Source organism: Pelodiscus sinensis, chromosome 8 (assembly GCF_052426305.1).
Source record: "Pelodiscus sinensis isolate ZL-2025 chromosome 8, ASM5242630v1, whole genome shotgun sequence".
Classification (NCBI taxonomy): Eukaryota; Metazoa; Chordata; order Testudines; family Trionychidae; genus Pelodiscus; species Pelodiscus sinensis.
The window spans coordinates 1,400,230-1,417,088 of record NC_143059.1 but is presented as its reverse complement, the minus strand read 5'-3'; the positions used below and the strand labels follow the sequence as shown (position 1 = coordinate 1,417,088).

General features: G+C 46.6%; 1 protein-coding gene across 12 annotated transcripts in view; it reads left to right on the top strand.

Annotated features, from left to right (window-relative positions):
* Window positions 1–16,859, top strand: part of SORBS1 (sorbin and SH3 domain containing 1) — a 187,948-nt gene that overhangs the window by 80,842 nt on the left and 90,247 nt on the right. For 10 of the 12 annotated variants that reach the window (XM_075935650.2, XM_075935652.2, XM_075935662.2 and 7 more), the window contains one exon: window positions 8,133–8,246. The exons of the other annotated variants lie outside the window; for them this stretch is intronic. The gene's annotated coding sequence lies outside the window, so the exon portion shown is untranslated. The remainder of the gene's footprint in view (window positions 1–8,132; window positions 8,247–16,859) is intronic. 12 annotated transcript variants of the gene reach the window in all.

Here is a 16,859-nt window from a genome sequence, read left to right as displayed (position 1 = left end):
ATGGAAAGGCAAGGCCCAGAGCAGCCCAACCCATATGAACCAGGTTCATATTAGACGCAATTTCAGTATTTAAATGAGCAAATTGCTAGTGCATTTCAGGAATTGCCTGGTTGATTTATATTTCCCATGGTATGTTTTCCAGAGGATATTCAGCTAACTGAAAATCTGATGGCTATCCTGTTGCTACTCATTTCTTGGGATAAATTCCCATTTAATCAGTCTCTTTCTTTGGTGTGGTTCCCAGCTCTGTAGCAGATGCCAGTTATGACTCTTGCAGGTCTCTACAATTAACCCACAAAGTATTGAGACACCTCCTTTATTGTTCTGGTTGTTATTGTGCCTCTAGGCCACAAATGGCTTGAGTCTCACCAAGCTTGCATTGAGCAGATGTAGAGTAACTGGTTGGTCCATGTCCCAAAGATTTTACAATATTGTCCATAAATAATATTTTAGAACATTACTAAGGGAAGAGTTTCTGTGCTATTCCCCCACCCACTAGATGCCCAGCCCTCTCTATCATTATTCTGCTATCAGGTTGGTATTTTTCTAGATGCTAGTTTGACACCTACGTGTTTAATATGACAGAAGAACTGAGATGCTTTTCATTTTCAGTTGCTCTTCATAGATCTCGATTCTGTGAAATTACTGTTGCTTCAGTTTGACCAACTTTAAGCATGTGCTTAAATGTTTTGCTTAATGGAGATAGACTTAGGTACATACTTAAGTGCTTTGTTGAATCAGTGTCTCTCTATCTCCCTAAGGTCCAGATCCTGCAAACAGTTACAAGCTTAATTTTATACCCCGAGGTAGTCTCATTTACTTGAGTTGAACTTGTCATGCACATAGAGTGAAGCATGTGCCTCCGAGGTTTGCAGGATTGAAGGCAGACTGGTTTTCAAAAGAAGCATGCTTTCCTTTGGAAAAGAGGGCAGTTACTTACCTGCACCTAGGGGTTAGACAATGCTGCACAGAGAGACCCACTTTCCTGCCTCTTCATCTGAACAGGAATTCTGTGCTTATTCCTTTGGTTGAAAAGGAAAGTGACTGAGAGATGCCATGACATGCTATTTCTTTTCCTGGAGTGCTCAGTAAGGTGTCAGATTGGTTGCCAGGGACAATGAGGACTTTGGTTCCTGGTTCTACACTGAAGGTGGCAGCTTCATGGCCACTTCGCCCTGACCCATCGCAGCCTTTTCTAAGAAAGTTGTCTCTGTGTCTCAAATCCTGAGATCTCTGCCAGCTTATGGACCAGTTTTGATGGAAAGCGTTTTGTGTAGAGGGGGCTTGATTCCTTTCCTCTCCTCAGGAAATTGGAGTGAAATAACTAACTTGTTTCATGTGGCAGTGGGACACCAAACAGCCATTACCTGGGGATTACTCTTGATTACTCCTGGACTAGATTCAAACTAATGATTTCATCAGTGTAGTGGCCATTGTGGCAAATCCCTTTATCACTTTTCCAGGCACATTCAGAGAGTCCTTATTTGACGGACATCTAACTTTTACTCTCTCTGGTTTAGTCAACATTTCTGCAGGCTGGCGATCTGTTACTCAGCTATGTGAATAATGGAGCTCAAGTCGACAAACTTAGGTCTGCTGACAGCAGTATCTTCCCTGCTGTAAGTCAGCAGAGGATGGTCTCCATCAACTCCACCTATGCTTCTCATTCTCCACAGGACAGGGCACAGTGGTTGATTTATCAGGTCTACGCTGATTTACCCCTAGTGAGGATCTGGCCCTGGGGCTGGACTTACTAGGGGCTCAGGCTAGTGTTTGAGCACCTTAGTGGAATTTGATTTTTAAAGAAACTGAAGACCAAAGGTCCAAAAGTCAAGTGAGGTGCCCAGTGTGCACTACAGAAAGAATTGTGTTTGACCAGCCTTGTGGAACACCGCGGTAGCTCAGCCATGCCGTGACTTCTGAAACACCTGTTCTTGCCTGCATGGATGGAGGGGGAAGAGGGATAAAAGTGTTATCTGCAAGGGCAAATGGTTTGCTTTGGCCTAACCAGAGAGAGGGCAGGCATTTGCCACCTGCCTTACCCCTCAACAGGTATATGGCTGATGTCTGCAAGAAGCAGGGACTGATCTGCTCGGCCTGCTAGCAGAGTGCAGGGATGGCTGACAGCCAGGGCTGCAGTTAACCCTCTCGCTTCCAGGAGCTGTTTCTCTTTCATAGTAATGAATTGGGTCCAGTGTATGAAACTGCACAGATGCCAATGAATTGTTGACATCTTCAGGATCCATCTTCAGTCTCTTTTGCTTTCCTCCTCTGTCTCCTGCAGTGACCTTTTTCTTAGCAACCAGAGAGCCATTGAGGCTGCATGATCTCCAGTGCAATTCATCTGCAATCCCCGTTGCCTCGGGTCATGGCTTGTCTCGAGAGTCTCCTATTCTCTGTGGGTCTCTCCTATTTGCTCGAGCAAAGGAAATCAAGGAGCCCTCCAAGATCCCAGGGTTCGGGGTGCATCACAGTAATTCCAGTACTGGCTTTCCCAAGTTAGACTTTCTCCCCCACTTTAGTCCTCAGTCCAAAGGGGAAGTAGCTCTACACAGAGCCCCCAGAAGTAGGGTGGCAGAGAATTCTCCCTCCTGATTCTTCTCTGGCTTAGCACTGCCCCAACAGTGCAAGGCCAACATTTTGCCCTGCATCAAGTACCCTGTTGCAGAGACATCAGCTTGCAATGTTCCAATTTCAAGCAGCTCTGAAAATAAAGCAGGCTAAGTTTGAGCTAGATGTTTAATGTCAGCTAAATGAGGTGCAGGTTTTTATAACAAACTGGATATCAAATTTCCGTATTTTAAAACCTGAAAAATGGAACCACATCACTCCAGAAGCATTTTACACATCATGCGATGTTCTGGATGATTCTGTCTGTGAGTCATCATTGCTGTAAACTCTTCACAAGTGTTTCCTTTTGAAATTCTCCAACCATATTTAACTGTTTTGTAGGACACGTCTCAGGGCTCTTTGATACTCTTGTTAAGTACATGACTTAGCTATCTTGCTGGTCTGATACTTAATCTGCTGCATCTTTTCTCTCAGTTTTTAATTTATTATGCGTCTGAAATGTTTATTGCTCATTCAGCTTTTGAATATTTGTGAGGTCTCTTCATCTCTCAGATCTTTAATAACCATATTTGGAAAGCTTTCAGAGCCCCAAAAGGAAAATGGATTCTTGAGAGAAGCTCTTAGAGTTCAGAGTGCATGATAAATGTAGCACAAAATTGAAAACTACAGTAGAATGAAGGCTGCCATGCAATGCAAAGTTATAAACAAGGAGAGGACCATGAATGTTTGGATGACTTGTGAATACAGGTGTTTTCCCATTATAGATGCAAGGAAGCTAGTGACCAGTTATTTATCTTTGCAAACAGCATCTGATGTAGGGCATGATCTCTTGAAAGAGCTGTGCCTTGGTGACTGAATTCTGCTTTCATCCTTAGAGCTGATCCCTCCAGAACAGCTCACTGGTGAGGGATGGGGAAGATAAAACTGCTGTTGTCTTGATGATACCCATTCTGTGGATAGAGGGTATCTATTGCACAGCTTCAGAACCCTCCCAAATTCATGGCCATGTAATGCATCTCAGACAGTGAAATCTGGCATTTTGAGTGGTATTATCCTATATGATACAGATTTCATGGAGGAGACCAGCGTTTCTCAAATTGGGGTCCCAAAAGGGAGTTGCACAGAGTCGCACGGTAATTTTAGGGGAGCCATGGTCTTGCCACCCTTAGTTCTGTGTTGCCTGCAGAGCTGGGTGGCAAGAGAGCAGTAGCTGTTGGCTGGGCAACTAGTTCTGAAGGCAGCTCCCCGCCAGCAGCATTGCAGAAATAAGGGTAGCAGTACCGCAACCCCACCTATAACAACCTTGCAATCACAACAACCACAGCCCCCCCCCAACTCTTTGTGGGTCTGGATGTCTACAGTTACACCACCATGACATTTCATTGGTAAATATCAGAAATCAAATGAAATTTATTATTTTTAAAGTCCTGTGGCTTTGCAAATGACTAAAATGGACTCTGAATTGGGTAGGGGCCTGTCCATCTTGTATAAACCTGTCCTGGATTTAGGAACAGGCCAGATTCACTCTTGGGGGGCTCACCATTACCTCTCACTTCCTGTCATGCATTTAGACACAGAACATGTTCAGTGCAATTTAATTTCACAGAGAAGTGCAGGTGTCAGCAAAGTTTTCAGGTACAAGGTTCTGTGGCAGTGATGTGCAACCAGGCCGAGTAAGCGGGCCACATGAGTGGCCCTCCTTCATCTCAGTGGACCCTAAGTGGGCAACCTGTGACCAGCAGCCCACTGGGGTTCCACCTGCTGCCCACAAATCCCCTGTCTGTTCCCCTCCCCTGCGCCCCTCTCATGCACTTACTACTCCTCCCTCCCAGCACCTTTGGAGCACCACATGAGGGAGGGGGAGAAGCAGATAAGTGCGGGGCTCTGGTGTCCCAGTGCACAAGAGGCAAGTTGGGGGGGCAGTCAGGGGGTCTGCGGCCCATGGCTGAAGGGGCTGTATGTGGCCTGTGAGCCGCAGGTTGCCTGCCACTGCTTTGTGGCGATGGAGTAAAACAGAGAGTTTCTCTCACTCAGGAGCCATGGGGTGGGAGAGGCTCAGGGCCAAGTTGATGCACTGCCTGGTTCAGAGAGATCTGGGATGGAAAAAACAGCTCAGAATCAAGCCTGCCTCACCCACAGGGCAGGCTAGTGCCCCAGCCACCTGGCTACAGAGCGCAAGAGTCCTTCTCGGGGTTCAGGCGTGAGCCAAGCCTTACCATGTTTTTGTAAATGGGTGAGATGGTCCGGTCAAGGGACTGCTCTCCATGGGCTATTCTCATTGGCAGGTGGGGAGGAAGTTGGATGGATAGTGTGTGTGTTGCTCTTGATTTGCATACGTAGTCAGTCTGTTGTGGGGTGTCTGTGGGTGCACGACACTGACTCCCTTGGTGCTTTACAGGCGAAGTGCCTGGAAGGCGGGGAGCTCTGCCTGGCAAGGGCACTCAAGGTTGATGTGTGTCATTTACACAGGGTTTCAGGTGAGGGACTGAAGCCAGTTTAGTTATTTGTCAAAAGAGACCCAAGGTGGATTGAACCCAACCTTCTTTGCTGTCATCAGTCACCTGGCAGAAGGGTGGCACTGTGTTCTGCACCTCTCGTGCCCTACAGGTATCACTTTGCGCTCGGTTCTGGGCAGATTGTTACAGAGGCTGCACGCTCAGCGCATTCTCTCATTGAGACTTCACTTCTGTTCTTGGCCGTGGGGCTGTTCTCTTGGCCTTGGTGACTGTACTGAATGACTGACATTTTGCAGTTTTCCCCTTGTGAATGGGAACATTGAAGTTCTTCTTTTTAAAACAATCCCTGAGCAAGCCCATGTGCACCAGCAAAGAGGAGAAACTGAAATCCCTTTCCGAATGGAATGCAGTCAGAGGCATTAGGTAATGTTGAAACCTGAGAGCCTGTGGAATCTTAGTACCTGCTATTGCATATGCCAGTGTAAATCAGGAGGAACAGCTACCAAGTCATTGGAATTACACACATTTTGAATATGTGCAGTGAGAGCAAAACTCGACCTTTTGTGAGTGGACATGCAAACTGCATGGAAGATCCGTGCAAAACCGTGCAAAACCAACAGATATGTTGGTGGCACAGTATTGCATCCCCACATGTTCAGGAATCATGAGTCAGGCTCCTCAAAACTGTGCGTTTAAAAAAATTACATTTGGGTTTCTTTTTATGTACTGTCTGGCTATTGTACCTTTGACATGCGCTCAGGCTTTTTCTCTGCCATCACAAGCAAAGCTGAGTTTTCATGTATTCACATGATCCACGGAGCTGGGCTTTAACAAACACACCAGCTATGGCAAGATGGGTAATATCCTAACAGCTGACAGGAAGTAACTCCCCCACTGCCAACACATCAGCATAGCCCTAGCTCTGTCTGCCTTGCATGGAGACGGAGCAGTTACGGGGAACCCTGATGGGGAGGAACAAGTTACTCCTTCCGAAAGGGGCAGGTAGGAGAGCAGTGCTGGCGGCCTGGGCCTTGTGAGGGAAATAGGCCATTAAAAGGAAGAGCACAGGGTCACAGGAGCAGTGTTTGGCTGAAGGGAGGAATACTGCCCAGACCAAGAAGTTCAGAACCTCAAGTGTCTCAGGTTGAACTGTACTGAGCCATGGACACCTCACTCTGATTATCCTCTGGCAATAGTAACTGCATTGATTTGAACAGGGAAAATCAGCCTTGTGCTGAGAAACCATCTGAGTCATCCCTCCCTCCATCACAAATTAGGATTGCTTGTGTGGACAAGACAACGGATTTCTATAACCATGTTACATGTCTGCTCGATAGCCTATGGCAAATTGGTCCTAGTTTAGGATAGCTCACCTGTTAATATTGACCCAGCCATGCAGCAGGAGAAACACATGGATGCTCCCATCTATGTAAAACACAGTCCCGCCTGCAGGCATTTTGTGCATTTGTGCGTGCTTGTTGTTTATTCCTCCTCTGTCCTACACATTCCCACTGGGGCTGTGTATGCCACATGGCCTCCTGGAGGGCAGGTGAATGGAGAATCTGGATTTTACTATATGAATATCTTGTTTCTATGCAAATATCCTCAGGGTATGTCTACACTTGCTCCCTATCTCGATCTAGGGATGCAAATGTAGTGTACCGAAATTGCTAATGAAGCGTGGGATTTAAATATCCCGCGCTGAATTAGCATAATCGCATCCGGCCGCCATTTTGAAATCGCATTATTGCAAAATAAAACGCTCCATGTAGCAGCGTTATTTCAAGAGAAAACCCTTCTCTCAAAATAGCTGTTATTCCTAATAATGCGATTTCAAAATGGCGGCCAGACGCGATGATGCTAATTAAGCGCGGGATATTTAAATCCTGTGCTTCATTAGCCATTTCGGTACACTACATTTGCATCCCTATTTCAAGATAGGGAGCAAGTGTAGACTTACCCTCATAAACAACAGAGGAGGAAAATAAATGGTGAGCGAGTCTGCTCAGGGAAAAAAACTTAGCAATGCCTTATGGGGTACAGTGACTTGATGCAGTCATGCCTGGTGACCAGATAAGGGCACCTTTTCCATCCGATTCCTTGTTATCATATTAATGATATGAACACTAGAGCTGGAAGGAACCTCAAGAGGTCATCAAGTCCAGTCCCTTGCACTCACAGCAGGACCAAACACTATCTAGAGCAGTGTTTCTCAACCTTTTTTTTATAAAGTACCCCCTTCCCCCCCCAAAAAAATTGAGTACCCCCAGTACCTACAGTTTTCAGACACAATTTTTTTTCTACAATTGCAACACATTTTTTTAACAACTTAATTGTAGCCGGGCGAGCGATGAAATTTTTGGGTGTAAAAAGTACAAAAATAATAAAACTGTAAAACTTAAAAATTCAATTTTCTCCAAATTTTAGTTGTGTTGACATACCCCCCAGACTTCTCTTGAGTACCTCTAAGGGTACCCATACTACTGGTTGAGAAACACTGATCTAGAGCATCCCTGATAGATGTTTATCTAACCAGCTCTTTAAATATCTCCAGGGATGGAGATCCCACAACCCCCCAAGCCAATTCATTCCAGTGTTTAACCACCCTGACAGTTGGGAAGTTTTTCCTAATGTCCAACCTCAACGTCCCTTGCTGCAATTTAAGCCCATTGCTTCTTGTCCTGTCCTCAGAGGTTAAGGAGAACAATTTTTCTCCCTCTTCCTTGTAACAGCATTCTCTATATGCCATCATATAAACTGCCAATGAAGATATTGAACAGAACCTGTCCAAAAACTGACCCCTGCAGATCCCGAATCATTATGCCCTTCCAGCATGACTGTGAACCATTGATAACTGGTTATCCAACCAGCTGTGCACCCACCTTATAGTAGCCCTGTCTAGGTTATATTTCCCTAGTTTGTTCTCTGCTCAGCATGTTGTGATTTAACTTGTAGGCAATCGTGTCATCACATAGGATCAAACAGATTCTGCTCTGGCAAGGTACATCTGCCTGACAAACACAGTTGACTCTGCACTCTAGAGAAGAACCTGTTTTTGACATTGTTCTGCTTTTTTCTCATTTCCATCTGTTTGTCTTTCCACAGCATCGGGAATAACTGAAGAGCTCCTATTGCTTTTGAGATATGTCATAAGCTTGTCACAAGCTCTTTCTTTTCTTTAATGGCCCACTTTGCCAGGCAGTGCAGTGTGAAAATATGGTAAGTGAAATTGACAACTTACTCCAGCTGTTCTGTTCAAATAAATGCCAGTGGCTCTGCTGCATTTTTCCCCTCTTGCTGTTGGCTTTGATTTTTCACTTATTCTTGGCAAAGAGTCTGAAGCCCATTTTCAGAGAGACCTGCTTGAAATTAAGCGGCCTCTTCTCTTCTTGAAGTATGAGAATGATAGAACTGTTTGTTAGAGAAAGGTGGGTACTGAGTAGTGGTCTGGAAGGAGGGTAATTGCTGTAGAATCTTAGTTGAGAGACACGTGCCTGGTCTGCGTTTTGCATTCTGTCCCTTTTCAGACTGACTATCTTAGCAAAAGTTGTTAGCCATGAAAACTTATATTCATCTTGGAGTCGAGTCATGTGTCTGGATTTAAAGCACCAGTGCTTCCTTCACAAACATAAACAATTGTTGCTAGTTGAGATAAGATGTCCAGGGTTAGGCTTCAGGGCTGAAAATGATTGCCACAGTGGTCAGGTAGAAATGTTGTTCTCCATGCACAGCATGGAGAATTAATCAGGCACCTTAATGAGAAGTGGGGGGGTAGAGTTAGAGATGGGACTGAGGTCCTTGCTCTCCTTTGTAGTATCAGGTATAGATTGTAGCTGGCGGCAGAAGAATGTATTTGATGCAGCAATGATCTGATAAACTGTATATGGCAGTGGTCCTCAATCTTTTTAATGCTGGGACCTCCCCACCCCCTGGACTGCTTCTCATCCAGTCAGGCATGGGCTGGGGTACCCCTGCTATAGAGCAATCTGGGGAGGGCAGCAGTGTTCCCTGTAAGGTGAGTGCTTGGGTGACCATCCAGGAGAGATTAAAATGCTGCCCATCTGGTTAGCAGAGCGCCTGCAGCCAGCAGCATGTGTTTCTTCTGGTGGTGCACAACCACACATGCCTCAATGCATGTAACAAAGTTTATTCCACATGTGGATGGAAAAATTAGAGGTAACATTGACGAGCAGGACACTTGCAACCCCCTGACAGCAGTGTGTGACATTCACAAGTCAAGAACCTCTGCATTGTGGCAAATGGTGCCAACATCAATTTTTAATTGCAGCAGTCTCACCCTGAGTGTGCTGCCCATTAGTAGTGGTGGTGTACATCGTCTTGCTGCTGCACTGCTTTGTGTCTCCTGCACATCCCCTCTGTTTTTCTTCTTTCACAGTTTGATTGAGCAAAGCCTCTTCGGAACCAAGTCAATAAGCCTGATTTTACTCTTGGGGAAATTCTACACACACTTCACATCCCCCACAGATTTTCTTTTCCTGCAAAAAGTACATTCTGTTGGCCAGGTGCTGCAGTTACACCTTTCACCCCCAGGGGGTGCTGTGGTGCCTGAAGATAGGGCAGCTGGCTCTCAGGCTGGTGCAGCCAGCCACAGAGAGGAGGGAGCTAAGGTTGCATTCCTCAGGGTGACACGCCAGTGGGGCCAGATGAGGAGGCACAGGGGGATGTACTGAGGAAGGTACATGGGGTTGCTGGGTGTGGGGGTCACAGGGCTAGTGGGGGGAACAGACTGGGCAGGGCGCACAGGAGCTGGTGGGGTAACAGCATGAATGGGGGGCCACATGAAGATGGGAGGGGGGTGACTCAGGGGAGTTCAGGGACACAGGGCATTTTTCTCCACCCACTCCCAAAAACCCTCCAAGTTCACACCCAGGCTCCTGCCTAGCAATTACTTCCCTCTGCCTCATTTCCTCCATTGCCCTGTCTCCGATGCTCCTTTGGCTGCTTTGGAGGGGTCTGGGAAATGTGTGGAATTTTGTAATATTGCGCATATAAATTTTACTTTTGGTGCAGAATTCCCCCAGGAGTAAACATTAGTTTTTTGGTTGCATTTTATTTATTGATATTTGTGCCTATTGTGGTTCCATGTGAAAAAATGGAATTAAAACAAGCCCTAAGGGTATATTGTTGAGTGTTTGACCCATTGCCTCTGTTACTGACTTGCTCCTCATTCTAAAGCAGTGTTTCTCAAACAGTGCTACACTTACCCTTAGTGTACGTGAGAAAAGTCTGTGGGGAATGGCAACACAAGAGAAATTAGGCAAAAAATGTCTGGGATTTTGCCCTGCAGAGCGGATCGGGGAAGGGGTGGCAGCATGTGCCTGTCAAATTGAGTATTCAGAGCTGCATGCCTGGATGTTAACAGCCGCTCTGTGCACGTGCCCCAGCGCTGGTGGGAAAAGCATGTGGCTGCGGTGACTCTGGTGAGACCCGGGGCAGTTCCAAGTTGGGGGGCAGGTTTGGGTGGGAAGAAAAAAAATGACTTCCATGGCTGCCTCTCCTAGTTTATTTCCTCTCTGGCAGCCTCCCTGGGGTGCTCAGCGGGAAGGGCAGCTGAACCCGGAGACGTGCATTACTCAGTACAACACATCCCCATTGCCCCTTCCCTGTAGTGCTGCAGAGAGGAGCTAAAAGGCAGTGAAGCAGCACAATAAGCTTTGCTCCAAAGTATCGCCCCCGCATCAGTGACGTAACATGTGGGAGCGATGGGGCAGTTGCCCCCAGGCCTCTCGATAGGGGGGCATTGGGCTGGAGTGGGAGCGCACAGCCCCACATGGTGAGCCCGGTGCTGGTGGGCCACTTGCTCCCTGCAGTCAAGCTGCCGAGGCAGGGCTGAGCAGCGGGAGCAGGCACTTCAAAGGTAGGGTTACCATACATCCAGTGCCTGGCTCTGGGAGCGAGGAGCAGCATTGGATTAGAGTGGTGTGGGGGAGTCAGTGTATTATGTTAGAGCATGGGGCTGGGGGTGCCTGGCTCTGGGGGAGGGATGGGTGCATTGGGGGTACTTATAATTTCTTTTTAAAGGGGTACTTTATAAAAAAAAAGGTTGAGAAACACTCTTCTAAAGCAGTGGCACTTGTCATGTCCAACATTTATGTAACAGATGCTGAAAGATTAGAATTTGAGGGATCTGTTACTATTTTGGGGTCTGGGCTGAGAAGCAAGTATTCAGTTTCGTCAATATAATGAGTATTACTAATTCTCTTCCTTAACACGCTCTGCTACATGTAACGAGCAGGGATTTACGTGAGGATGTGCCAGTGCCCTTCGAAGGCAGCCTAGGCTCTGCTGGCTTGACTCTCTCACCAGGGCGAGAGGAAATGGGCGTAGAGCTGCTAAACAAAGGGCCCAAGGTGGGAAAGGGAGGGGTGATTCTAACCTCCTGGCCGCTGATGTAGATCAGGGGTAACTCCGTTAAAGTCAGTAGCCTGCAGGCATGAGATGAGAATGAGACTGAGCATTGTAAAAACAAAGCTATTTGTTTATGTATTGCCTTTACAATGCTGCCTCTCTCATCCTCCCACAAAGTAACAGGGACAAATTGACTGCTAGTGTAAGCAGCTGCAATTCCATTGACGTTGCTTCCACTTATACCCAGAGGGTCAGAGCTGCCACTGCTGAATGCTTTGCTTTGGCTCCCCAGCTTCAGCTGAAAAAGCATAATAGGTCTCCCCTCTTTCCAACGCCCTGGAGGACTGACAGCATCAATCTAAGGTGGGTTTTGTGCATACACCCGCCCCTCTGATTCACTGCTGACTCCTCTTTTCCAGAAGCCTCCCGGTTAAAAGGGAGGCACAGAAGGGTCCTTATGGTTGGGGGAAAGACTGATGAATTTAGTTTCTCTTAGGCCCGCTGGCAGTAATGCTGTCTCACTACAGATATCAAGGGCTTTTGGAAGAACTAACTTTTGATTATTGCCCTTGACTTTTACTAAAAATAGCCATGGCAACATCTTAACTTTAATTATGGCCCCCAGATCCCTTGACGCCTTCCTCGGCAGTCAGTTCCCATTTGGGTAATTGATTGTTCCTCCCTAAGTGGAGTACTTCCCATTTGTCCTTATTGACTTTCATCCTATTTACTTCAGACCATTTCTCCAGTTTGTGTGGGTCATTTTGAATTATGACCCTATCCATCAAACCACTCACTACCCCTCCTAGCTTGGTACCATCTGCAAACATTATAAGTGTACTGTCTGTACCACTATCTAAATCACTGATGAAAATATTGAACAGAACTGTACTCAGAACTGATCCTTGTAGAACCCCACCTGTTCTGCCTTTCCAGCATAACTGTCAACCATTGATAACTACTCTCTGACAATGATTATCCAGCCAGTTATGTACCCACCTTATAGTGGCCCCATCTAGCTAGTATTTCCCTAGTTTGTTTATGAGAAGGCCATGCAAGACTGTGTCAAAAGCCTTCCGAAAGTCAAGATATACCACATCTTCTGCTTTCTGCAAGGCTTGTTACTCTGTCAAAGAAAGATATTAGGCTGATTTAAGAAGATTTGTTCTTGACAAATCCATGTTGCGTATTACTTATCACCTCATTATCCCCTAAATGTTTGCAAATTGGTTGCTTAATTATTTGCTGCATTATTTTGTTTGGTACAGAAGTTAAACTGACTGGTCTGTAATTCTCCAGATGGTCCTTATTTCCTTTTTATAGCTGGACACTATATTTGCCCTTTTCTAGTTCTGTGGAGTCCCTTCCCTGACTTTTCAAAGCTAATCACTAATGGCACAGCTATGTCTTCAGTGCTCTCAGCTCTGTTCTCAACTCTACCACTGTCCTGTGCAGGACCCTGGGGAAATCATTTACTGTTTTGTCAGTGTTGTCCAGTCAGACTGTAGGTCAGGCCCGGCTGAAGAGTGTGCAGGGTCCAAGGCAGCATGCTGAGCCTCACGGCCACACGGCTGAGAGCTGGGCATGAGGCCCTGAAAGTTTGGGGCCCAAGGCGACCACCTCACTCGCCTTGCCCAAGGGCCAGTCCTGCGGTAGGTTCTTCAGGGCAGGGCCTGTCTGTTGCTGCATGTACAGCGTATAAATGGCAATAACTTTGTTGCCCTGGTTTGAAAGAGCTCCTTACCATTGTCTGTCTTGAAGTTTTAAAAGTGTATTGAATGGCTTCTGGCCCGATGCTTACTCCCTTCTGATCCCTTTCTCTTATGTTCTAAAACAGGCTGCCTCGTTTGTGGTGTGCTCTTATTTGATTGTTTTCATTGCATTGGCTTTGATTTTTGCAGCATATTGCCCCCAGTACTTTGGCAGGTAGGTGCTGTATAAATAACAGTGTCCTGTCAACCAAGGTCAGCCTCTCATGTGCTTTACCTTGGAAACAATACGGAACTCGTGTGTTTCTTTAACTTGGCTGCTCTGGCTCTGATGCTGAAGGCTGTGTGTGGACCTTTGCGTCCTTGTCAAGATCCAAGTCTGAGGTCACTCGAGGGGTTTGTCACTGCTGCTCGTGGTGCTGTTGGGAGCTGTGCTGCCTGTTTAAGATCAAATCGTAAGGACACAAATGAATGTGAGAGTTAAGGAGTGTTGAACTGGTAGATGCATATGCAGTTGATTAGCTGTGCCTACGTGACTCTACCTGGGTGAGAGAAGCTAGACCTGCAGGTGGACTCACTGGTTCATGTGGTCTTCTACTGTGGTCCGTGGACTCCTGGTGTCTGCAGCTCCATTTGGCATTTTTTAGGAAGCTGTCTGTTAAAAAAAACCCTGTATAAGGCCACTGATTAAAACAGCGATGAGGAGTCCTGTGGCACACTATAGACTAACAGATTTATTGGAGCATAAGCTTTTGTGGGCAAAGACCCACTTTGTCAGGTGCATCTGATGAAGTGGGTCTTTGCCCACGAAAGCTCATGCTCCAATAAATCTGCTAGTCTATAGGGTGCCACAGGACTCCTTGTCGCTTTTGCAGATTCAGACTCACACGGCTACCCCTCTGATACTTAATTAAAACAGGATGACCCTGTGTCATAGGCATTTCCTCCCGTCATTCTCTTTTTCAGATGTTCTGACTGTCGTGAAGGGTTTTTAGAATGAGATTTGAGCAGTTCAGCATCATGGATGCATGTGATTGGCACCTCTGGAGAAGGGCATAAATGGCTTGACTCTCCAATTCTCCATATCCTGAAAACTGGCAGCATTGAACTATCCCCTGGCACAAGTTAGAGCAGCCTCAGGGAACACCAGTGGGTAACAGAAACACTGTAACTCTGTGTGCTTTGGCCCAGCCCCTCGCGTTCCTGTCATGCTACTGTCCTATCATGAAATGCCCCTGGCGTGAGGGGGGGAAGCAAGGTGGGGAGCTGCTGAATGCCTGGCTATATCAGCTCTTGTGCAAGCACAGGTCTCTGCTGTGCTAGAGTGGGTTTGGAGGGCTGAGGGACTGACCCCAGTTGTATTAAAATAGGGGAAAATCCTTGCTCAAAATTGAGCATGTTGGAAGCATCTTTAAAATGTTACGCTCCTGATTTGAATGGTTTGGAGACGGATTTGGATTTTTCTCAGCTTGCTCAAAGCTTTTCCTGGAGTTACTTTTGATCTGTGTATTGTTGAGAGTTGGTGTTTTGATTGGAAACAGAGGTCCACTCCGGGTATGTTTCTCTTCCCTGATTGACTGAGCATTGTTCTTGGGGTGATACATGATCACAGTTGAAACAAAGTACTGTAAAAATGCAAAAGAATGTTTATGGAAAATTTTTTCTTCAGCATTGACCCGTCTCTACTTACATTTATCGTTCCAGTCAAGGTGGGGGAGGAGGAAAGGTTCAGAAGTGCACAGCGTTGGCGGGATGCTTTGGGGTTTAACCCACACTGAGAAGGGGTTATATCAGTGCCTTTCTGCCAATTCTGGGGGCCAAGAATTCTGTGCTGCTGCGGCTCACAGCATGGTCCCCAACACACATCATCAAGCATGCAGGTTGCACCCTGACATGCACCACCCAGTTACCTTTGGTTGGTAACATGTCTGGAGTTCCAACACACTCTCTGCCCTGTGTCATTCCAGGCTCGCTTACAGTTCACTACTCCCTTAAAGAAATAGCACCCAGCATCTTATGACAGTAGCAGCAGGTTAACAAGTACTCTGCTTGAATCGAACCACTCGGTTTTTTAGTAAAACCAGGAAATCATAGGCTAGATGACAGCAAGTACAGGGAATATAGGTAGGAAGGATGACAAGCAAACAGAAGTAACAATACGCTTCTAAGACTAAAACCTAAATTTAACAGAGTCTCTTGTTCAAAAAGTATCAGAGGGGTCGCCGTGTTAGTCTGAATCTGCAAAAGCGACGAGGAGTCCTGTGGCACCTTATAGACTAACTGAAGTGTAGGAGCATAGGCTTTCGTGGTCAAAGACCCACTTCGTGAGATGCATGTCATGCATGTCATGCATCTGACGAAGTGGGTCTTTGCCCACGAAAGCTTATGCTCCTACACTTCAGTTAGTCTATAAGGTGCCACAGGACTCCTCGTCGCTTTTGTTCAAAAAGGTATTTCTCACCCAGGCTTTTTTCCAGCCTGGCTGCCAGACTCCCAGGCCCAGACCCTTTACACAGCTCAAAGCGCTCCGTTGCTTTAGATGACAGGTGCCAAAATGGCCTTTTTCTCTCTCCTTGTATCTTCCCAAAGGTCACTGACTCTGCTTCAGGAGTCAGAAAGGCTTCCAGGGGATGCAGGCTTCATCCCCAGTGGCCATGGCCCATTGGGGGCCCTGGGCAAATGGGCACCACTGCACCCCCACCCACTCCACCTGCCTGGCGCTCCTGCCAGTGAGCAGGGCAGGGGCCAGGGGGCTTCCCTGGCCCACCCAGTGCTCCTGCTGTGGTCTGGGGGAAGCCCCCTTGCCCCACCCCTGTTTATAGCAGGAGAACAGAATGTGGGGGGGAGGACTGCAGGGGCCCCCACATGCTTTGGCCCAGGGCCCCATAAAGCTGTAAACTGCCTCTGTCCATCCCCTGTCCAGATTATGTGGTTGCTTATTCCCTCCTGGCCAGCAGGGCCCAGATTAAAACTGGCCCCCTGTAGATAGCAGAAACCCACCCAGCAGGCCTCGCTCTCTCAGGTGCCATCTTTTCTCTGTCTCTCTCTGGAACCTCTCTAAGGCTGGGCAGTAGTCGTGGCTCTTCCACGCTTAATGTTTCAGCTGCCAGCAGGTCCTGAAGTAATTCTGGAGGCCTGTAAAACATCATGTCTCCAGTCAAGCAAAGTCTCTGACATCCCTCTGAGCAGCTTCCTTCTACTCCTTTTCTTCCTCTCTGTTCTCTGTGATTACTGGCTAATTATGAGAGCATGACAAGATTTTAGGTTGATTGGCTGATATCTGCCCCATGTCTCAAAGGTTCTAACTTCTGGACCAAGGTTGCTTGTTAAAAGAAATAAGACTCCATATCCCTTTATAATGTTATTAGAACACTTAAGCAAAGATAAGAGCAGGGAAACTTTATCACCAAAGCTAAGCTGCTATGCACTAAACTAAGTATAAAGCACAACAACTATTCAGTGCTGGTGAAATCAAACCAACCAATTTACTCAACAGTAATCAGTCCTTCTATAGATTCTAAAAAGGTGGCTATCTGCTTATAAATACAACTAACGAATGTGATCAGAATCTCAAATCTATCATTTGAATGATTAAGTAACTTGCTATAAAAGCAAATTATTAGCTGATATCTGGACTGCTGCCTTTGAGTCACTCTTCCATCTTCTAAATGAATTGCTCTAACCCCTTCCTCCCACCACAAGAGATGGATTATCACACAGACTTGAATGGAATACTCTTGATAACCCTTGTGCC